At 38.4% G+C, this 24,317-nt stretch overlaps 1 protein-coding gene across 1 annotated transcript in view; it reads left to right on the plus strand.

Annotated features, from left to right (window-relative positions):
• EIF4G3 (eukaryotic translation initiation factor 4 gamma 3) overlaps positions 1-24,317 on the plus strand; it is a 370,424-nt gene that overhangs the window by 118,635 nt on the left and 227,472 nt on the right. Inside the window, exon 3 of the mRNA XM_082833610.1 lies at positions 9,831-9,959. The gene's annotated coding sequence lies outside the window, so the exon portion shown is untranslated. The remainder of the gene's footprint in view (positions 1-9,830; positions 9,960-24,317) is intronic.

A 24,317-nucleotide genomic window follows, 5' to 3' on the forward strand; every position in this document is an offset into this window, starting at 1 on the left:
ATTTGGGGCAAAAATGCAGACTGCAGTTCGGGAGACAGCATTTCAGATAGTTCTGAGAGACTGCTCCAGAGAGGTGATGGCGGGAGCCAGGTAATATTGAAGTTTTGTAACAAAGGGCAGATAGTCTGAACGTCAAAAGATTATTGTTAATTAAAGAAAACCAGATCTCTCAAGTTAAGGAATTTAATGCTTTTCTATGTATGGGAGGTTGCAAGAGACTGGGCTCACTGAAATCATTCCTTTGGTATGCACCTCAGCTTTCTGGGGCCAGTATCCTGTGTTTTCACATCCTGAGTTTCCTCAGGGCTCATGGTAGGGAGTGGTTACAGTCTGATGGCTGCTAGGTGGCAGGTATATATATATATATATTTTAAAATATTTATTTATTTATTTGGCTGCATTGGGTATTGGTTTGCGGCACGTGGGATCTTGGGTGTAACGTGTGGGATCTTTCGTTGTGGTGCATGGGCTCTTCGTTGTAGCACATGTGCTTCTCGCTAGTTGTGGTGAGCAGGCTCCAGAGCTCACGGACTTGGTAGTTGCGGCACAAGGGTCCTCTCTCTCTCTCTCTCTCTCTTTTTAAAAAAAGATTTATTTATTTATTTATTTTATTTGGTTGCGCCGGGTCTTAGTTGCGGCAGGCAGCCTCCTTAGTTGTGGCATTCGAACTCTTGGTTGTGGCATGCGTGTGGGATCTAGTGCCTTGACCAGGGATCGAAGCTGAGCCCCCTGCATTGGGAGTGCAGAGTCTTATCCACTGTGCCACCAGGGAAGTCCCATGAGGGCTCTCTTGTGGCCCATGGGCTCTAGAGTGCGTGAGCTCAGTAGTTGTGGCACTCTGACTATCGTAGTTGTGGGCCACAGGCTCTAGATCGCGCTAGGTCAGTAGGTTGCGGTGTGCGGGTTTAGTTGCCCCGTGGCATGTGGGATCTTAGTTCCCTGACCAGGGCTCGAACCCGCGTCTACTGCATTGGAAGGGGGATTCTTAACCACTGGATCACCAGGGAAGTCCCGGCAGGTAGTCTTTTCAGTGCTGAGTTTCCTCAGGGCTCACCAGCTCACATTGGAGGGCTGCAGATGTTGATGACTGTGACATCCTTTGTTTAAATATTACATTTATCAGAACTGTCCATGATAGCATCTGTTTGCTTGAGTATTTAAGTATTACTGGAATCATGAAATTGCCTTTTTTTTAATGTGAAAAACAACTTGAATATCTGAAGTTCCATATGGTTCAACCTAATAAGTGTAGCTAAGAGTAGAACAAAGAGGAAAGTCACTTACTTTCTCTTTTTCTTGGTTATGGGAGGGGATTGGCAGTGGTAATGTCAGAGAGACTTTGAAAAATGTCATGATACGTATCTAGTATCCACTGTAATGTTCCTTTTTAGTTGACTAAACCAGCTTCTATTTATTTCCCAATATCTGTAATTAAAAATATCTCTAGATATTGGGAAATAAATGACCTGAAGGAAGAACTAGGATGATATACATGAAAAACTAATCAGAAGGAGAAACTGCTTATCCATTCAGCTGCTAGAGGATCTCATAGAGTATTGAAATTAACCAAGTAAGAAAAGCTTTGGAATCTTTCCAGTCTACCAGAAATTGAACTTGGTCATTTCCATGTGGGAATTGCAGCTGTTGGAATGCTTTTATTTTTATTTTTTTGCGGTACGTGGGCCTCTCAGTGCTGTGGCCTCTCCCGCTGCGGAGCGCAGGCTCAGCGGCCATGGCTCACGGGCCCAGCCGCTCCGCGGCATGTGGGATCTTCCCGGACCCGGGCACGAACCCGCGTCCCCTGCATTGACAGGCGGACTCTCAACCACTGCGCCATCAGGGAAGCCCTGGAATGCTTTTAGATGACTTCACTAAATAAACTTCATCTTGGGCTAAAAAGTTACGGGGTGGCTTCTCAGACATAAACTATGTGCCCTTTTAACCTTTATATTAGTCATTTTTTGCTGAAAACATTAATATTTCTTGATAGGAATCCTTTGTAATTCTTTTAATAAAGATTTAATTATTGTGTTTTTAAGTGCTATGTTTTTATTGCATATATTGTGCAATATATGCATATATTATGTAGATGCAATGAATAAAGATATACTACTGTATATATGTGTATATAACGTTTAACAACATATCTGTATTCATTCAATGACTGTCTAGAATTCAGTCACAGGTCTATACGTGAGTACTTCCTTTAAACAAAGTTTGTTCGCTCTAGATTTGCTGATTGGAATATTCTGAATAAATTCATCAGTGCTTTACTGTTCTCATTTTTTTTCTTTACCCTATTACTCTCTTGGTACATAAAGTGGCAGAGGTGGAAGAACACCATGGCGGTGTGTAAGACATTCAGAGGAAATGTGCATGCCTGCTTATTGTATAATAAAGATAATGTCTCTTTCTGGAGCAAAAGGCAGCATGCTTACTGCCCATTATAAAAGATTCAAGTTCCTAAGTGCAGTGTTCTTTCAGGTAATGCAAGTCACCATATGTGCACTTGTCACCTGGCCCTCTTTGTGTTGCCCTGGGACTCAGGTTCAAAGTGTGGCGCAAAAATGCTCATACTCTGGCTACTGCTGTTGTTGAAAGTAATAAATAGTCCTTTGTTTTGTCAAAAAAAAAAAAAAAACCCAGAAAGTTCATATTTGGTGATGATCATGAGGTGCCCCTAGAGCCAGATTCACACGCTGGCGGCCTGTGTACTTTTTTTTTTAATGCCTGTGTACTTAATCTACAGATGTGCTTTATTTGGCTTGTACAGTGTTTTGGAGGTCAGGAAAATTTCATGTAAAAATCTTTATTTTTAGTTTTTCTTGAAAACTTGGAAGATACTGCATGGCTTATTTGGAATTCCTGAATGGCAGCACTTGGCTACTGCTGAGTATCTGAGTATCTACTGCCCTATGGGGGATGGGTATTCTGTCCAGTTCTCCATAGTCCCTACTTCCTGTTGCTTAAACCTGGCCATTTTTCCCCCACATCTGTTTCCCACATAGTATTTTCATTGCTCTGGGGTCATGAGAGAATGATCATGTTCAGGAAACTTTAATTTTTAAATTACTATTATTTGAAAATTGTAGTTTATGTATTATAGCCTTTAATTGACCAGAATATTTTTTCAAATCAGGTAATTTAGTACTGAATAAAGCAACTTTAAAAAAAATTTATTATTATTTATTTTATTTATTTATTTTTGGCTGTGTGGAGGTCCTCATTGCTGCACGTGGGCTTTCTCTAGTTGCATCGAGCGGTGGCTGCTCTTCATTGCGGTGTATGGGCTTCTCATTGCGGTGGCTTCTCTTGTTGCGGAGCATGAGTTCTAGGGCGCCTGGGCTTCAGTAGTTGTGGTGCACAGACTCAGTAGTTGTGGCTCTTGGGCTCTATAGCGCAGGTTCAGTAGTTGTGGTGCACGGGTTTAGTTGCTCTGCAGCATGTGGGATCTTCCCGGACCAGGGCTCAAACCCGTGTGCCCTGCATTGGCAGGCGGATTCTTAACCACTGCGCCAACAAGGAGGCCCTCAACTTTATGCTTACTGACTCATCTTAGCTTCCATGGCCTTTATGGTTTAGCTTTAAACTCTCAAAAGATTCTTCAAGTTACATTTGGTCAGCAACCACAAAGTATCATTGATTTTATAGGAGATGATTTTAGGTAGAACTCTTTTTCTTTTTTCTTTTTTTTTTTTGCTGTACGCGGACCTCTCACTGCTGTGGCCTCTCCCGTTGCAGAGCACAGGCTCCGGATGCGCAGGCTCAGTGGCCATGGCTCACAGGCCAAGCCGCTCCACGGCATATGGGATCTTCCCAGACTGGGGCACGAACCCGTGTCCCCCGCATCGGCAGGCGGACTCACAACCACCGCGCCACCAGGGAGGCCCCTAGGTAGAACTCTTGAATGAAAATTTACTAGCTAGCTGAAGTTTCCACCAAGATAAAAATTTTAGAGGTTTTCTTTTAATTTATTTTCTTTTCATATTCTTACTCCTTGTAGAACAGCAGTATAACTAGTACCAGTGTAACTAGTATTTTACCCCAGGTCCTAAGTAATTTGCTTGTTTTGGTCTGTAAACTGTTTTAGGGAGTGGAAGAGGATTATAACATTCGTGCATAGAAGTGCATAAAACATAAAAGTAGAGTTTAACAAATAATTTTAAAGCAAAATCTATGTCTCACCCCTCAGGTGTGAAAAAATAAAACATAATGTGGCCTTACCTGATCTTAATTCCTTGTCTTCCCAATATATCTGCCTTAAAAAAAAATTCCTGCTCTTATTTACAGTGTTGCCATCCATTTATGCATTTCTAAATTAGTATAGTCAAGTTTTGTTTGTTTTGGAACTTTTTTGGAATCATACTCTGTAGTCTTCTGTGTTCTCTTTCACTCAGTATCATTAATGAGTGTCATTCAAGTTGTGATGTGTTGCTGTAGTTTTAAATTTGATGTCCACATAGGAAAATATTTCATTATTGATCCATTCTCCTGCTAATGAATGGCAGTGTTATTTCCAGTTTTGGGTAGTAAGAACAATGCAACTATGGACATTTTTGTACACGTACCTTGGTGCACATTTTCCTGTTTCTCGCAAATGTATACCTAGGAAGAGCTAGGTTACAGGGTATACTTGTTTTCAACGTTACTAACTAATGCCAAATTCTTTCCCAAAGAGCTTATACCAATTTACATTTCCACCAGCATATGAATGAGAATTCTGGATGCTCTACATTATTGCCAATGCAAAACTATAATATCTATAAAAAGTAAATGTTTCTTGGACATATAATCTTTTAAACTTAAATACAGGAGACACACACACACACACACACTCTGCATACTGCAAAATGTTTGATTAGTTTTGCTTAAGATGAATATTACATAAAAGACAAAAATATTCTAGCTTTGGAGGTGGTTAAGTAGTTGCCATAATTAGCTACTTTATACTTCTACTCCCAGCCTCCATAATTGAGACGGTACTAATAATAAATAATGGGAAAACATGGTTTTTTCCCCTTTACATGAGAACCTCTTGTCACTACCTTTAAAGGACATGGATTATAACAGTATGATCTGAAATGGAATAAGTTAGCCAGAGAGGAGAAGAAACTGTAGCCAGAGACTAGAAAATTCAATAATCATTCATCTAGGAATATTTTGAAAGAAGATATTCAGAGTTTCATGTAATTTTGAATTTTATCCTCAACAACTTCATTAGACCTTGTGCCATTTCCTTGGGATAGGGTTGTGTTACCTACTTATATTTTGTATAATTTCTAATTGAAGATGGTATACCTTTTTCCTGGGCAAAGATAGTAAGCTCTATAGTACACTAAAAGCAAACATGTAGTACGTAATGCAGTATGACAGTTGTAATAGGGGATCTTTTTGAATTAAATAGATCACAGTGAAGGCCAGAGATTTATTGCATGTAGTAGCTTTTTTTGGGAGAATTTTTAAGAATGACATGATTCTCCTATTATTTTGATACAGGTTTATTTTCTTTGGTTTGCTTTTATTAGTAGAAACCTCCAAATTTGGGAGGGAATACTCTACTAGAATATACAATACCAAAGGATTCCTGCAATTTGCCTACCTCTTTAGGAACAGCAGAGAATGCATACTTCAGGGATATTTGCCTATGAAGGTTGTTTTTCACTGGTGCTTGCTTTAAGGAAAATTTTAATGTTAGCAGTAGCGTGTGCTTTGGCTAAATGCCTTTTGTCAAACATCTGTATTTCATGGGGTGATAACAATATTCTAAAAAGTGCACTTAAGCAGTTTTCAGGGAAACATGAACACCAATCTTTTTTTTTTTAAATATTTGTGTATTTATATTTTTTTATCTTTGGCGGTGTCGGGTCTTAGTTGTGGCACGCGGGATCTTCGTCGTGGCATACAGGATCTTTTGTTGCAGCACGCAGGCTCTTCCTTGCGGTGCATGGGCTTCTCTCTAGTTATGTATGGCGCATGGGCTCCAGAGCCTGTGGGCTCTGTAGTTTGTGGCACGCGGGCACTGAACACTAATCTTTATCTGAAATCATTGATTTAGTTATTCTGGTCTTTGTCAGTAGAACATAGAAGAATCTCTTTGTAGTTCTAAAGGGTGTATCTTTTTTACTCTTGATTATTTCACATATTCATTTCAATTGGTGGCAGTTCACATCTATGTATTTTTTATGTCTTCAGTTATGTTACTTTATTTTCTCATTATTTGCTATTTTTACCTTTTTTTGCTCTCATATATTTAAGTTCCTAGTTTTTGAGGTAAGATTATTTCTTCAGGGTATGTATTCCAAAATGGAATCATTCTTTGGGTGTGGTTTTAAGGCAGCTGTGATGCATTGCTCTGTAGTTTTGGGGACATGGTAAACGCATTCACAGTATCCTGTCTACGTCCTGTTTCCTTAGTTCCTTGGCAATATTGGGGTGAAGTTTTTTAAAAAAAACTTATTGTGTTATTTGTGATATGCATGTAGTAATATATTTTATTTATTTTTAAATTTTATTGAAGGATAGTTGATTTATAATGTATTAATTTCTGCTGTATAGCAAAGTGATTCAGTTACACATTCTTTTTCATATTCTTTTCCATTGTGGTTTATCACAGGATATTGAATATGCTTCCCTGTGCCATATAGTAGGACCTTGTTTATCCATTGTATATATAATAATTCGCATCTGCTAACCCCAAACTCCTACTCCATCCCTCCCCAACCCCCCTCCCTCTTGGCAACCACAAGTCAGTTTATATCTGTGAGTCTGTTTCTCTTTCATAGAAATGTTCATTTGTGTTGTATTTTAGGTTCCGCATATAAGTGATATCATATTGTATTTGTCTTTCTCTTTATGACTTACTTCACTTAGTATGATAGTCTCTAGGTTCGTCCGTGTTGCTGCAAATGGCATTATTTCATTCTTTTTAATGGCTGAGTAATATTCCTCTGTGTGTGTGTGTGTGTGTGTGTGTGTGTGTGTGTGTACCACATCTTCTTTATTTCCATGTCTTGGCTGTAGTAAATAGTGCTGCTATGAACATAGGGGTGCACGTATTTTTTTGAATTATAGTTTTATCTGGGTATATTCCCAGGAATGGGATTGCTGGATCATATGGCAACTCTATTTTTAGTTTCTGAAGGAACTTACGTACTTATTTCCATAGTGGCTGCACCAGTTTACATTCCCAGCAACAGTGTAGGAAGGTTCCCTTTTCTCCACACCCCCTCCAGCATTTGTTATTTGTAGACTTTTTAATGATGGCTATTCTGACTGGTGTGAGGTGATACCTCATTGTAGTTTTGGTTTGCATTTCTCTAATAATGAGCACTGTTGAGCATCTTTCCATGTGCCTATGAGCCATCTGTATGTCTTCTTTGGAAAAATGTCTATTTAGGTCTTATGCCCACTTTTCAATTTTTTTTTTTTTTTGGTTATTGAGTTGTATGAGCTGTTTTTATATTTTGGAAATTAAGCCCTTGTTGGTTGCATCATTTGCAAATATTTTCTCCCAGCCTGTAGGTTATCCATTTTGTTTATGGTTTCCTTTGTTGTGCAAAAACTTATAAGTTTGATTATATCCCATTTGTTAATTTTTGCTTTTATTTCTGTTACCTTTGGTGGACTGACCTAAGAAAACATTGGTACGGTTTATGGCAGAAAATGTTTTGCTTGTGTTCTCTTCTAGGAGTTTTGTGACGTTGTGTCTTATATTTAAGTCTTTAAGCCATTTTGAGTTTATTTTTGTGTATGGTATGAGGGTGTGTTCTAACTTCATTGATTTACATGCGGCTGTTCAACTTTCCAACACCACTCTTGCTAAAGAGACTGTCTTTTCTCCATTGTATATTCTTGTCCCCTTTGTTGAAGATTAACTGACCATAGGTGTGTGAGTTTATTTCTGGCTCTCTATTCTGTTCCATTCGTCCATATATCTGTTTTTTGTTCCAATACCACACTGTTTTGATTACTGTAGCTTTGTAGTGTTGTCCGAAGTCCCGAGGGTTATGCCTCCTGCTTTGTTCTGTTTCCTCAGGGTTGCTTTGGCACTTCTGGGTCTTTTATGGTTCCATATAAATTTTAGGATTATTTGTTTTAGTTATGTGAAAAGTGTCATGGGTAGTTTGATAGGGATCAAACTAAGTCTGTAGATCACTTTGGGTAGTATGGCCATGTAATAGTATCTTTTAATATTAATTTATTCTTAATAGCAGTTTGAAAAACATTTTTCCATATTATGATTTTTTGCCCTGGGTAAATTTAATCTTTGATTGTTTTATCAGAATGAATTGGAGAATTGACTTGACATTTTATATAGCTAACTTCTTTCACTTTGTTTCATTGTGCAAATTTTTTTCCTAATGTTAAAAATATGTGTCCATTTTGATGCTTTGCTTTAGTAGAATATCAAAATAATTTATTCTAGCGCGTGTGAAACAAGAATATGAATTTATAAAGCCTTGTTGGTGAGAAATTTGCTTGTAAGAACTCTTCATTTCTGGTTATTAATTTTCTAAAGTAGATGTTTAGATAGCATTCTGACTTTTATCCTTTGAAAAATTGCCCTGATGAGATTTATAAATGCTGTAACATTTCATGGTAAACCTACATGCCCTTATAAATGTAATTTTCACTCCAAATTGGAAACAAAGTTTTTCAAGGAAATCATAAAGCTATTTAAAAAGCAGGGAAGAAATTAAATACAACTAATTTCAGTTTTAAACTTTGGTCACATTTTAGCATATTCGTGTCTCTTACTAGCCTGTAAGCTTTTGACTGTAGTTAGTTCTCCGTAAGTCCATTTTATTTCAGCTTTGGGAACAGGTAGCTGAGTCTTTAGGCATTTATTTCTGTTTTAGATAGACATAGTGGATGCTAGGGTTAGATTATCAAGGAGTAGACTTTCTTCAGAGCCTCTGACTGATTGATTGAATTCCAGGAAAATCTAATGTCATTTGGAGACCACTTTCATTTCTCCCTGGGTAGAGTTTTTAACTCTATGGTAGAATTCAGAGGATCTAAGAACTTGGGTAAAATAGCTGATTGACTGTTGAACTTTATTAGAAAATAAAAATGATAGGAAAAAAAGAAACACCTACATGCTTTCTTTTAAGATCTTTGTGTATCTTCTTACAGATCTTTTTAATGTGACATGTATACTTGTGAGTATATTATATATATGCACACATATGTAGATGTAGATACACATAGAAATATATATACATGTACATGTGCATGTACATGTATATTTAGATGTACTTCTTTAAAAACAAAAATGAGATTATGCTCTATAAGTAACTTTTTTTGGTTCAGGTTTATTGAGGTATAATTTACCTAAAGTAAAATTCACCTTTTTTAGTATACAGTTCTGTTAGTTTTGACAAGCACAAAGAGATGTAATCTGCACTACAGACATGATACAGAACAGTTATGTCATCCCCCCAGAATCTCCCTGTGCCCCTTTCGTAGTTATCCTCTTCCCTTGAAATAATTTATTTCTTTTTCATTCCTTTCACAAAATATCATATAAATGGCATCGTACAGTATGTAGTTTCTAGTCTGGCTTTTTTCATTTAGCATAGTTTTTCCTTTAAGATTTTTAGTTTTAGGTATGTTTCAAGAATCTTTTATCAAATGGATGAAAATATTCATGTCTTTTTTTCTAGGAATTTCATTTGTTCAATTTTGAAATTTTAAGCCTTTAGTCAGTCTGGCACTTACTTTAGTATAAAGTGTGAGACAGATACTTCCATATTTAAAAAATTAGCTACTTTGGCAATATTTATGAAGATTGAGTTACTAATACTCTTACTAAATTGATTTCCTCACAGGTAACACAAGTAGCAAGACAGCCGGGACCCCCAACCCCTTCCCCTTATTCAGCACATGAAATAAACAAGGGGCATCCAAATCTTGCGGCAACGCCCCCGGGACATGCATCGTCCCCTGGACTCTCTCAAGTAAGAAAAACCTTTTTTTTCCTAAAAGAAATTTCCATGTCAGAGCTGAATTTCTATTTTTCTTTTTTTAAAAAAATTATTTATTTGTTTAGTTATTATTTATTTTTGGTTGCATTGGGTCTTTGTTGCTGTGCCTGGGCTTTCTCTAGTTGTGGCGAGCGGGGGCTACTCTTAATTGCGGTGCGTAGGCTTCTCATTGCGGTGGCTTCTCTTGCTGTGGAGCATGGGCTCTAGGTGCGCGGGCTTCAGTAGTTGTGGCTCACGGGCTCTAGAGTACAGGCTCAGTAGTTGTGGTACATGGGCTTAGTTGCTGCGCGGCATGTGGGATCTTTCCGGACCAGGGCTGGAACCCGTGTCCCCTGCATTGGCAGGCAGGTTCTTAACCACTGTGCCACCAGGGAAGCCCGAGTTTCTATTTTTCTAAAGCAAACTTTTAAGCAAACATACAACATTACTTGAAGAGTAATTTCTATTTTCTCTTATACATTTTTTTAGACACACCTCCCATGATAGTGACTACTAACAGTTTTACACATTTCATTTATGGAGTAATTCGAAATAAACTGTCAGTGATATTTAGTTTTCCTTTTTGTTGTTTTAGAAATTAGAGTATGACTCTATAAAGGTCATTAAAAATCTCGTAAAGCACTTGTTTGCCTTTCAATGTGTAATCCGTTAGTCTCCCTTTTCACTTTTTGGTGGAGTGTTGGTGGTTATTTTCTACTTTCGTAAAAGATATGGCTGTCTTTCCCTCTTAGTATTGATAATTTTACAGGGCTTTTTGTTTGTTTGGTTTTATAAATAGATTATTGGAATTTGTTAGGCTTAAAATTTTGTTGCATTGTTAAAGAATAGTGAACACCTTAGTTTATTTCCAAGTAACAGGCACAGGAGACACAAACTGTTTTAAGATGTCGCTGTGGGTCCCCTGCATTTTAAGCCATTTCCCAAGAAATCTTTCCGCTTGTACCAACTCACCATTACATGCTTATTTGGTCTTCCTTGTGGTTAAGAGTGGGGTAGAGTTAAGAAGTCTCTTACTGGAATGTAGAGAGAGTCAAGCCAATAACCTTGAACCAAGCTGTTTTGAGATTGTCAGTATTTACATGTAAGAAACATTCCTTTTAATAATAAAAATTAATATTATAACATTATTTTCAATTTGGGCTTTTATATTTTAGGCCTTTAAGAGCTTGAATAATAAGAGGAAGAATTACTGAAAGTAATGCTAAAAGCTGGTGGTTATAAGTGTTGATTAATGATAGTTCAAACTATAGAATGTTTGGAGAAGGAATGTACAACTTGCCAAAGCATGATTGAAATAGCGCTATTCAGGAATATGTAAATTAACTTGGGCTTAGTACTATACTTAAACTCGGTCTAAATCATTCTTGTTTAACTTTGAGTTTTAAAAGTAAAATATGTCAAAATGAATTCTTAATTGTTTAGGATGAGTTTCTAGTGTTGGTTTTCATGGCACTGAACAGAACCACCCACGCTATTAATCAGGTATGTTGGTCTGAGTCTCAGGAGCAAAGAAAAACTGTAGTAAGTTGAATAGAGAAAGTTTAATATAAAGGATTATTAAATATAATAAGGGATTGGAGTACAGAGGGATTGGCTAATAAGAAAGAGAACTCTAAATGATATAAAAATTACAAATATAAGGAGTAGCTGCTTCTCCTGGGGCCAAGATGGAGTCCCCATGGAAGAGCCTTCTTCTCCACTCTGTTACCAGAGAGTGTGTGGCTGTGGCATAACCTTATAGTAGAGAAGTCATTGTAGTGTCATACCAGTAGAACGTGCTAGAAATCCTTCTTCTGGAATTTGCTGGAAATTCATCTTACGGAGTGTTGAGGAAAGCTGGCTTCTCTAGCACCGATTCCTTTAGCAAAGAGCTGCTGCAGTGCACAATGGCTACAGGCTCCTTACAGCATCTCTGCCACAGGCACTTCAGATAACCTTGAATCTGCTGGATCACAGGTCCCATGTGGTAGAGCAGCTTGTGTTGCAGCCTAAACTTACTGCAGAGCCTCCTTTTGTTCTTTCCCTCAATCAAAATTAGAAACCTCCCAGATGACTTTGTAGGTAGGTCGAGGTGTATCACACTCATATGTAATGTATGTCCTCTCCAAAATCTAAAAAAGGCCTGTCCAACCTTGTGCCTCTTTATTTCTTGCTACTGTTAGGAGACTGCTCCCCCCACCTTGGGCTGAGATCTGGCATGATGTGGTTCTCTGAATGGTAGAGAAGTTGCTGTGGTGCCACATCAGTGGAACTTACTAGAAATCCACCCTCTGGAACTTTCCAGAATTCTGCCTTCTAAGGTGCTGAGGGAAAACTCTTCACAGGGCTGTTTTTTCTAGGAGGCACTCTGCTGCAGAATGGCTTCAGAGGGTACCAGGGGTAGCTGTTAGTCACTGGGTACTGCTGGCTGCTGCACACTGCAGCAGAATCCTGACACTGAAGAAGCTGCGCCCTGTAGAGCCGCTGGGCACTGGGGAAGTCAGGTTCTGGAGAAGCTGTGTGTTCTGCAGGAGCCTGCTGTGCATGCCCACAGGAACCAGGAAGCAAAACCCTTTCCTCCTGCAATATCTTTACAGTGCCCTCTACTGACAAAGCTTTACATTGTGCCAGATCCATTTTCACTGTACTGGCAGAGAAGTTGAATTTTGAGCTGAAAGGCAAGCAGTCGATAACTGGCACACAAGGGGAATAGCTTAGTTTTCCATTTCAGATTTTTACTGTTTCCAGTTGTGATTTGACCCTAGCAGTTGGCCCAAAGCCCTTAAGTGTTCTGAAAGACGGTGCTGCTTGCAAATGCATAGTTTGCGTTTAAGAAAGGATGATCTAGCAGTGCTCTCAGTTGTCAAGCCCACAAATGCCTTTCTGTATGCCATTTTATTAGTTTCTTTTAGAAGTCAGAGTACATGAATTCCAGGGAGAAGGGTCACCAAATATTATCTTGCTTCCCTTCGTGGTCTGTTTTGTTGTCATCTTCCTAATCTGATGGATGAACCCAGTAACTCATATCTGATTTATTACCCCCCCTTTTATCCCCTGCCTTTCAGAGACAGCCTTATATGGATTCATTTGTCTCCCAACAATATCTTAACATCTGTTTACAGAGTGAGGAAGTTTTTCTAAATTGGCATACCTGGGAAAATGGGGAGTTCTGTAGGAAACTCAGTCTCCTTAGATTTATATATATTTTTAAATTAATTAATTAATTAATTTTTGGCTGCGTTGGGTCTTTGTTGCTGCGCGTGGGCTTTCTCTAGTTGTGTCGAGTGGGGGCTACTCTTCGTTCAGGTGCGCAGGCTTCTCATTGTGGTGGCTTCTCTTGTTGCGGAGCACGGCCTCTGGGTGCATGGGCTTTGGTAGTTGTGGCACGCGGGCTCAGTAGTTGTGGCTCATGGGCTCTAGAGCGCAGGCTCAGTAGCTGTTGCGCACAGACTTGCTCCGCGGCATGTGGGATCTTCCTGGGCCAGGGCTTGAACCCGTGTCCCCTGCGTTGGCAGGCAGATTCTTAACCACTGCGCCACCAGGGAAGTCCCTCCTTAGGTTTAATAGTTGACATGTTTGTAGATCATTATGGAAAGTAGAACCTTCAAAATAGAGGGAAAAGAATTATAGGCTTGGAGTCAAAACAGACTCCAGGTTCTGGGACTTGGTCTGTCACTTTCTGGTTATATGATGTTGGGTAAATTATTTGATATCTCTAGAACTTGGTTTCTTCTTCCACTATATAGGAGAGAATTAGAATTGTACCACTCTTTAAGAGGATTGTTATGAAGACTATATAAAATTCTGCCTCAGAACAGGACATGCTAATGCTTTCAATAAGTGACATTTGTTATTTTCGTGCTTACTTGGTTCTCTTCAGGATATTGTGTGTGTGTGTGTGTGTGTGTGTGTGTGTGTGTGTGTGTGTGTGTGTGTGTCTAATTTGGCTACCTGTCTGGTATTAGTGTGAAATTTAGAAGCTCTCTCCAGGAGTTTGAGATGTCTTCCAGGTCTTTGCTTATCCCTTCCAGGATAAAAGTAGAGGCCAGGCTTGGTCATTTTCTGTTGGAAATAGTGTGGTTTATTCTTACACACAGAACTATTAGATTCAAATCAACTGCAGAAAAGATTAAAGAAACTTCTTTAACCACATGTCCTTTTTTTAAAAAAATTATTTATTTATTTATGTTTTGGCTGCGTTGGGTCCTTGTTGCTGCGTGCCAGCTTTCTCTGTTTGCGGCGAACGGGGCTACTCTTCCTTGCGGTGCGTGTGCTCCTCATTGCTGTGGCTTCTCCTGTTGCAGAGCACGGGCTCTAGGCATGCGGGCTTTAGTAGTTGTGACACTCGGGCTCAGTGGTTGTGGCTTGTGGGCTTTAGAGCACAGGCCCAGTAGTTGTGGTGCGCGGGCTTAGTTGCTCCACGGCATGTGGGATCTTCTCGGACCAGGGCTTGAACCCATGTCCCCTGCATTGGCAGGCGGATTCTTAACCACTGTGCCACCAGGCAAGTCCCATGAAAACATTATGAATTCTATATTTTATACTTAAAATTAGGCAAACTTTGCATTGTTTCATTTTATGTCTTTTAAAAAATATCGCAGGTTTGTTACTTGAATTATCTTAAATTACTTAAGCAAAACAAAAGTGTTTCATGCTTGTTGCTTGATTGTTGGTACACATTTGTTTTAACTCAGTTAATTTTCTCATAATGGAGCTAAATTACAAAATAAGGAGTCCAAACTGGCACTGATTATCAGGTTCAGTGCCTAGTCCTTTTCATTTTTCTCTTGGTATCCCTGTCTAAACTCTTAAGCTATGTTCACAGTAATCATTGAGAAGACATGCTCAGAATAATGCCAAAGAAGTGGAGTGGTACATGTTTTCCACCCACTGTTCTTGTTCATTTGGTTCCTCTCTTTTTCTGAGAGATCAACTTGGTCATGTTAAGTAGTGGACTGAGATGGTGATGGTATGTGATCCACTGGTTAGATTATTGTCTCTGGAAATGCTAAGCAAAGGACTTCTTCACTGAGGAGTAGTTATTGATCATGGCACTTATTTTAACATTACTATTTTCATTATTACAAAAGAATATGATTAAACAACTCATGGTCCCTGCAATCATTTTACTTTATCCAACTTCCAGACTTCGTTTTCCTTTCAGAGGTCTTGTTTTACTAAGGAAAAATACTCACTATTGCCTCACAGTTGTTGATTGATGGATTGTTTCAGACTTTGCAAACTGCTTTATCTTTCTTATTAAGTTAAACAGTGATTTTATTTACTGCAAGCAAGTTTTTATACTTTTTTTTGATTTTTAAAATGTCTTTCATGAAGAAAATAAATTCTGAGTTTGGCAACTCTGACGGTCAGTGTTGCTAACCAGGATAAGTAGAGGAGGCTTTGAAAATGTTTTTCACATTTCATTGTTGAAATAGATGAATGTTGACATTCCTTAAAAAAAAGAAAGCAAAGCAAAATTTATTGTTTTTTATACTTGCCTTCTCCCCCATGGAACATATTATGGCTGTCTAAAGCAGTCTTTGAAGTGACTGGTGTTTGGAAGCTGCATTCATGGCACATAAAGATTTGATGTAGCCTCCAGAAACTGCAGTACTGACTGCATTTAGCTGGTCCTGTTGCCAAATCTTCTGTTTTGTTTTCTTCAGTTGATAATATATGTACGTACTTAAAAATTTATACCTATTGAAAATTTCATCAGTATATAGTGTCATTAAGCAGTTTACAAATTAACATGCCTTTACAAGTGTCATTAGTATAAAAATAAGGCTTATAAAAATTTAAATCATTTATATCTGTGGTTTCATCTAATATATGCTAAATAATTGTGGTAAGCTCTTTTCTCTCATTGTTGAGATTTATCTTAATGTGGTCATATTTGATAGAGAATTTTAGCTCTTTTGTCTTTTTTCTTTATTAACAAAAACAGTTGCAACCATATTTATAAAGTAGGACTCCACCAGATGTTTTCCGAATTTCATCTTTTATGCAGTCTTATAGCTTACCATGAAATATGCCTAAAGGCATATTTGTTTGATTATGCTTCTCTTTGCATTGCATGTAACTAGAAAAAATTCCCAGTGATTTTCTTTCAAGATATTTGTGGTTAGTTTTTAAGTTTTGTTGTAAGAATGATAGTTAAGTGCAACTATTATTCAGACTTTCCGTACCCTAAACACCAAGTTTCAGATTCTGTTTGGGAAATCTATAAGACTAGAACCTATATTTTGAAATATTTAAGTGTGAAGAGTGAAAGTTTTAAAAATGAATTCTACATTAATTCAACACAGTTTTAAAAACCAAAGATGGCACTTCCCTGGTGGCACAGTGGTTAAGAATCTGCCTGCCAGTGCAGGGGCACGGGTTTGATCCCTGGTCCGGGAAGATCCTACATGTCGTGAAGCAGCTAAGCCCATATGCCACAACTAATGAGCCTGTGCTATAGAGCCTGTGGGCCACAACTACTGAGCCCGAGTGCCACAACTACTGAAGCCTGCACACCTAGAGCCCATGCTCTGCCACAAGAGAAGCCACCGCAGTGAGAAGCCCATGCACTGCAATGAAGAGTTGCCCCCGCTCGCCGCAACTAGAGAAAGCCCGTGTGCAGCAACGAAGACCCAATGCAGCCAAAAATTAATTAATTAATAAGTTAATTAAAAAAAGAAAAAGAATTTTCTAAGAACCAATCTGTAAGAACTGAGTGCTTTCACAAGCATTTTTTTCATTGTCTTTGGTGTAAGCTCAGTTTTTTGTTGATGATGTTGTTTATTTTCATCTCAGTTCTGTCAGGGGGAAAAAGGTTTAGGATTTTATCTGTTTCACGTTTAAGGAGTTATTTCCTTTGGACACGTCCTGAGAGGCGCTTCTTGATTTCTCTAGCTACCACTCATCTGTTTTAATAGGTAGTGCAAAACCTCTTCCAGAGTTTCCCTTGCAGGTTTACCTCTTTACTTCACTTACTTCCCATAGTTTTAGAAGAGAAACTCATTTCAGCTCCACCAGTCTGTTTTTTACCTAGCTGTGACATGATTTTTCAGATTTTTATGGTTTTGAAAATTGCAGCCTCAGTTCACCTACAGAAATTAGCATGTGCCAGTAAATCAAGGGATGGGAACTAGAACAGAGAATTAGGAAATGGAGTGGTGTGACTATTCAATTCAGAGTGCTTGTGATTTTTCCTGCAAAAATTTGTACTCCAGTTGTCTTAGTTAGCTCAGGCTACCAAAACAAAATACCGTAGACTGAGTGGCTTAAACAACAGACATTTCTCACATTTTTGGATGCTAGGAAGTCCAAGATCAGGTGCTGGCTGACTGATTTGGTTCCTGGTGAGAACTTCCTTCTTGGATTGTAGAAGGCTGCCTTGCCTCCTTACTATGTCCCCATATGGCGGGGTGGGGGGGAGAGAGAGAGAGAGAGAGACAAGCAAGCTCTCTGGTGTCTCTTACAAAGGCACTAATTCCATCATGAGGGCCCCACCCCCATGACCTCATCTAAATGTAATTGTCTCCTGAAGTCCCCATCTCCAAATACCATCACATTGTGGGGTTAGGGCTCCAGTTTATGAATTTTTTGCAGGGGGTGAGGGAGGCACCTCCATCCATAGCACCATTTATGTGATTCAGAGAGCTATGGGGGAAGTGGGCAGATAGGACTACTGGGAGAAAGGTCAGCAGAGGGGATAAGTACCATAGACATGTAGAATAGTGTCCTGAGCTTAATCAGACATATAGGTAAATGTTCTTATCCAGATTAATTGAGGGGGTGGATTCAGTGTGCATGGATGTGGGAGAAGGGAGAGGATGAGCTTAATACAGGCTTATTTGTTTTTATCAGTGATCAAATGAGAAAGTTTACTTGAAGTATAAGAAAGCTAGCATCTTTGGGACTTCCCTGGTGGTCCAACGGTTAGGACTACACACTTTCACTGTTGAGGGCTGGGGTTCAATCCCTGGTCAGGGAACTAAGATCCCACAAACCTCACAGCATGCCTCTCCCCCCCTCCCCCCAAAAAAAGAAAGCTAGCATCTTTATAGAACTAAGAGTCTTGAATTTCAGTGACTCCATACTCAGTGAAAAGCAGACAACACACACATCATGTATAATAGCCTTGTGGTAGGTCATTTTAAATTCTGTCAAAGAAGAGTTAAGGAGTTAAGAGTTAAGTTAAGGAGAGTTAAGAGTTAAGGAGATTTAAAACAAGTAGAATTGATTAACTATAAACAAAGAAGATTATAGATTGCTAAGAAAATAAAGTGTTCTAATTTACTTACCAAACTAACAAACTTTTTCCTTAATACATATATTAATTTACTGTCCTTATTTCCTCAAATTTCCAGTGATGCTGATAATTAAGTAACAGGAAGAGCTTGATCTGATTGTAAAGTTTTCATTGGTTGATGAACCCTCATTTTTTTCCTCTCTGAAGAATGATAAACTCTCAGGCTACCTGAATTCTCTCACTCTTGTATGGTATCTTTACTGTCTGCCAAGTGTTTTGTTCCATAGGTACCTAAGTAGGTGATATGTAGAAGAAAGAATTTATGTTGCCAATATTTTGTTGTATTTCACTGGCAACATAAATCTCCTTTTCAGTTTCCTGTCAGTGATAGTCCATTTTCAGGTACTACTCTATGTTACTCAAGACTGTTTATTACTTCAAATTTTATTACTCCTCATCACCATTAAAATTGGCCATCTTCTTTTACAGTTTAGCTCCAAAATTTTGACCTGTTTAGTATAGTTGACAACATGACAGCCTAATTAGCTTAGCAGTACAGCTGTTAAAGTATTGTCAGGAAAAAAAAGAAACGGCACTATTTCAAATAGAGGGGCTCTAATACATGAATTTGTTGAACTAGCTGATTGATTCTCAAAGGGACACTGAAGTAATCCAGAGATTAATAACTACAGGAAGCAGCTAACGTCCCTGGAGCTGAGGGAATGAAAAAGGAGACATGGTGGTGTTGTGAGAACCTAGGAGCTTAGAGGAAGTGTCCTTTAGGGCAGCGGTCCCCAACCTTTTTGGCACTAGGGATCAGTTTCGTGGAAGACAGTTGTTCTATGGACCCGTGTGTGTGGGGGGGTGGGGGGTGGGGGGGATGGTTCAGGTGGTAATGCAAGCGATGGAGAGCGGCAGATGAAGCTTCCCTTGCTCGCAGCTCACCTCCTGCTGTGTGGCCCGGTTCCTAAGAAGCAGCAGACTGGTACCAGTCTGCGGCCCGGGTGTTGGGGGACCCCTGTTTTAGGGGATTGTTGGTCAAACTTGTCAGAAGGGAGTTTTACTGCAGCTTGGCCGTCAGAAACTCAGTAGGTGAGAGAGCAAGGTGAAGCTAGTAATTTGAATATCAGGTGTGCACACCTGTCTGCTGCTGGATCTCTAAATGGCTTTCAGAGACTAGAGATCTGAATGGAGTTGGTGTCTGGAGCCATACTGACAGGAGGTGAAAGCACCCTTCTACTTACAGGGTGGATTAGAGCTGAAAGACAATAATATGGGCACATATTATTATATTATATTATATATTATAATATTATATATTATAATAAGGGCACAAATAATGGTAAAAGGTTATATAGTTACCTTAATAATAAAGAATAAGCTAGGACCATAAATCCCATGAATTTAAAGGGAAAAGTCAATGTGGTAAAACAACATTGTTGGTAACTGTAATAATGATGACATTAAATTCCTCTATTAAATAGTCACTCAGTTTGTCAGAAACTGAAATCTAGATATATGCATTTAAACATGACAGAGATTAAAAACTAAAGCAGGGAAACGTTAAAAGGAAAATGCTAATAAAAAGAAAGCAGGTATAAGCAGCCTTTAGAAGTCAACATAGAATGCAAGGCAAAAAACTATATGGGAGAGAGAGAATTCCTACAATATAAAATTTTAATTTCTAGAAGATGTAACTTTACAAATTCTTATATACTTAATAATTGGTTCAGAATATGTATGAAGCAAATGTAAACGTTGAAATTGACAAATTCATAATCAGTGTGCGAGATTGACATCTCAGAAAAATGGACAGGTTAGTTAGTAACCATATACTAGATCATGGGTTGGCAGACTGTGACCCAAGGGCCAAATCTGACCCCTCTCCTGTTTTTGGTAAGTTTTACTAGAATACATCCATACTAATTTATTTATGAAATTCTGCTTTTGTGCTACAATTGACAAGTTGAATAGTTGCTACAGATTTTATGCCCTACAAAGCCTAAGATAGTTTCTGTCTGGACCCTTACAGAATAAATTTGCCGCCCCCTGATGTAGATTAGCAAACTAGAAAGACCAGATAGTAAATATTTTGGGGCCAGATGATCTTTTGCTGCTGCTGCTGCTTTTTTAACCCTTCAAATATGTAAAACCCTTTCTTAGGTGCTAAGGGCCATTCTTTGCCAGCCCCTGATACAGATAAATGACACAGATAGTAAACTTGTTTTTATATAAATATATATTAGCACAAGAATGTATATATATTTCAAATATATGTATGAAAGAGAAATTTTGTATACAATCAACCAAGATAAAAATAATTGAGGATATCAGTGATTTGAACATCATAATTATCAAACTTTAAAAAAAATAGAGAAGGTGTTTTACCAATTCAAGTTGGAGAAACTATTACAAAGGCTATGAATAATTTCATGAAATAATAATAAATCTGTTTTAATTTAATTTTTTCTCATTCAATTAAGACTATGCTTTTTTTTTCAGCTACTCAAGGAGTATTTATAAAATTTAATCATGTTAGGCTACAGAGAAAAATGTTACATTCCAATCATATTTATATTTTTTTCTAAATATGCTTCTATAGAATTTAGAGCTTAACAACAAAAGAAAGACAAAATCTAAATTATGTTTAAGTTGAAACTCTACAGAATATAATTGCTGTTTTTAAAAAAGCTTGTCAGATTTATAATTTATTTTAGTTGAACATAATTATTCATAATATGAATACATATAATTATTCATAATGTTTTTCATAATCTTAAACATAATGTTGGAGTAAAAATAATAACAAAATCAGTTTATTTGGAAATTTAAAAAACCATTGACAGAGATAAAATAGAAAACATTATCTTTAGAAATGAATGACAAACAGCACTTCGTATCAGAATTTGTGCGATGTGCATAAAGTGTTACTTAGAGGAAAATGTGTAGACTTAAAGGCATATATTAGAAGATAGGAAAAGTTGAAAATAACTGGTGATCTCAATGGAAGAGTGTACCGATGAAAAATTAATCAATCTAAGAAAGAAACGGAAAATTTTATTTGAACCAAAATTCAGGATTACAACCCGGGAACAGCATCTCAGAAGGCTCTGAGAACTGTTCCACCTGTTAGAAGTCAAGGGACAGTTAATATGTTTTTTTTTTTTTTTTGCGGTACGCGGGCCTAATATGTTTTTTGAGACAGAGGGCTGGCTGTACATCAATGCCCTATTACTGACAGTTAAAATAATCCAGAACCTCATCGTGGTGGGTCATGTGACCCCTTACAAGATCAAGAAGGAATGCTGTCTCTTAAGGTGTTGTCTTGTTGATGCTAAGAGAATGTTGCTCTTTATGGCTGATGGGAAAGGTTTGGTGATGCAGATACACAATGCACAGTGAGGGGAGAGAGGAGGCCAAAGGGCAGAGAAGATCTTTTGTTTAAATTTCTCGTCTTGCCATAAAAATATGACTTTTTATTTCACAGCTGTTATGTTGTAATTTAAGGATTGTAGGTTTTATTTTCAGATGTATATATAGTGTACCTCGTTCTGATGTTGTTGACTGTAAACACTAGCTATAAATTGCCACACTGCTTTATCTGTTTTAATACCAGGAATCAAGAGCTTTTATATAGTAGTAACTAACTCTCCTTATAGTATTTCTAGTTTTGAATGGCCAACTTGTGTCTACTGTCATTCAGAATATGTTCCTTTTGATAACAGCAAACTTGATGATGGTGTCAGGAAATTCGTGTGTGTGTGTGTGTGTCTGTGTGTGTGTGTCTGTGTGTGTGTCTGTGTCTGTAAAACATTTGCATGTCGTTAGTGATTAGTGATGTTGAGTATCTTTTCATGTGCTTATTGGCAATTTGTATGTATTCTTTGGAGAAAATGTCTGAATCCTTTGCCCATTTTTTTTTTAATTTATTTTATTTTTGGCTGCATTGGGTCTTCGTTGCTGTGCGCAGGCTTTCTCTAGTTGTGGCGAGTGGGGGCTTCTCTTGTTGTGGAGCACGGGCTCTAGGCGCGCAGGCTTCAATAGTTGTAGCACACGGGCTTAGTTGCTCCGTGGCATGTGGGATCTTCCCAGACCAGGGCTCGAACCTGTGTCCCCTGCATTGGCAGGTGGATTCTTAACCACTGCGCCACCAGGGAAGCGCACTCATTTTTTAATTGGATTTTTTTTTTTTGCTGTTGAGTAGTAGGAATTCTTTATACATTCTGGATCTCAATTCCCTATCAGATAAATGATTTGCAAATATTTTCTCTCATCAGTTGCCTTTTCACACTGTTGATAGTGTCCTTTGCACAAAAGTTTTTAATTTTGATGAAGTCTAATTTATGTTTTTTCTCTTGTCCTTGTCTTTGATGACATATTCAAGAAACCATTGCCAAATCAGCAGTTACTTTTTTACACTAAATGCAGTGTAGACTATTGCATTTCTTCTTAGCTTTTAAAATTTTACACACATGGAGATTTTCAGGAAATGGTAGCATGTTTAGAGAAAAATGTATTGAGTTATCAGGAGGACAGGCGTGTTTGGAAGGAACGATGGAAATACTTACTAGTAGGTGACGAACAGCTGCCAATAATAACCCCACTGGAGTGAGAAAAATCACTGGAAGTCCAGCTGCCATGTTCAAAAAGACACTGAAAAATTCCAAGGGCTGTTAAGGGTTCAAAGAATGTATCAAGGTTCACTTTGGGAGTTAGAGAAGTTGAATACAAAAGTGGTGACTCAGAAGCCAGCTGGCTTATTTACATAACCATTTGGCAACCTTTAAAAAGGGAGGGAAGTAGCAAAAGGACAGACAGCTGGCCAACAGGCAAAGAAATAAGTATCAAGGACCTGGAAGGCATTATTCTACTATCTTCTCCTTGATTTTGAGTGATTGTCTCTTAACTTCAGCAGCAATGAAATTAGGAAGTATAAAACCAAAGGAGGAAAAACACTCTTGAAGTGCATATTAGAAAAGGGGACTATAAAACTTTGTATAATTCATAGAGAAGATGAAAGCTATCAGAAAGCTGGATGCATACAAAAGGCATCCTTCACCAAATCTTTGTGTTCTGCTTAGTTTGAATTACTCCAAAAAACCTTAAGGAATATAGGTTTTTTGAAGAATGACCATCCCTAGAGGGTCTTTGAAAAAGACAGTCTCGCACTAGAAGCTATTGCTGTAACAAGCTCTAAAAGTAGATCTAATGCTGTAGGAATCAGATGGCAGATTCTCCTAAAAAATATCAACTCTTGAGTAGATAAGGGACAGTGAGTGTATGAGGATCTTGACTGTTGGAAACATTTAGAAATAATTTTAACTAAAAGCTGTCCTTCCTAATATAACTTGAATTATAACAGTGTGAACTAGTATTTATTGTGTACTCCTATTATCAGATTATGTATTTGAGGATAATATCTTGATGGTAGATGACCTTATAGGTTAGAGTTTTCAGAGCATTTCTCAGTTACTCACTGTACCTATTTTATCATTACAGTAACCCTGTAGATAGATATGATTATCTGCATTTTGTAGATTGGGAATGTTGAGTGTGAAAAGTGAAATGATTTGCTTCATATACCACAGGTAGCAGTATTGCAGGAAGGGGGACCCCTTCCAGGGCCCCAGCGTGGGCTCTTGTCTAACGTTCGGAAATGAATTGTCCGAGGAGGCACATGTGCTGACAAAGCAAGAGACTTTATTGGAAAGGGGCGCCTGGGCGGAGAGCAGCAGGGTAAGGGAACCCAGGAGGACTGCTCTGCCACGTGGCTCACAGTCGCAGGTTTTATGGTAATGGGGTTAGTTCCCATGTTGTCTCTGGCCAGTTATCTTGCTTGGCCCGTAGTGCGACTCAGGGTCCTTCCTGGTGCTGTGCGCATCTCTCAGCCAAGATGGATTCCAGTGAGAAGGATTCTGGGAGGTTGGTTGTCTGCTCCCTCTTTTGCCCCCTCCTGAATTCTCCCAGTTAGTTTTCAGCTGCAGCACCATGTTCTTTATCAGGACCTCCTTTATGAGACAACTCAGGCAGGTGGGCCTGGCCAAGGCAGGTGGTTTCCATCAGCAGTTCCCTAACAGCACAATTTGTAAAGGATTGAGTCTAGATCTCCA

This window comes from Leucopleurus acutus, assembly GCF_964270905.1.
Source record: "Leucopleurus acutus genome assembly, chromosome: 2".
Lineage (NCBI taxonomy): Eukaryota > Metazoa > Chordata > Mammalia > Artiodactyla > Delphinidae > Leucopleurus > Leucopleurus acutus.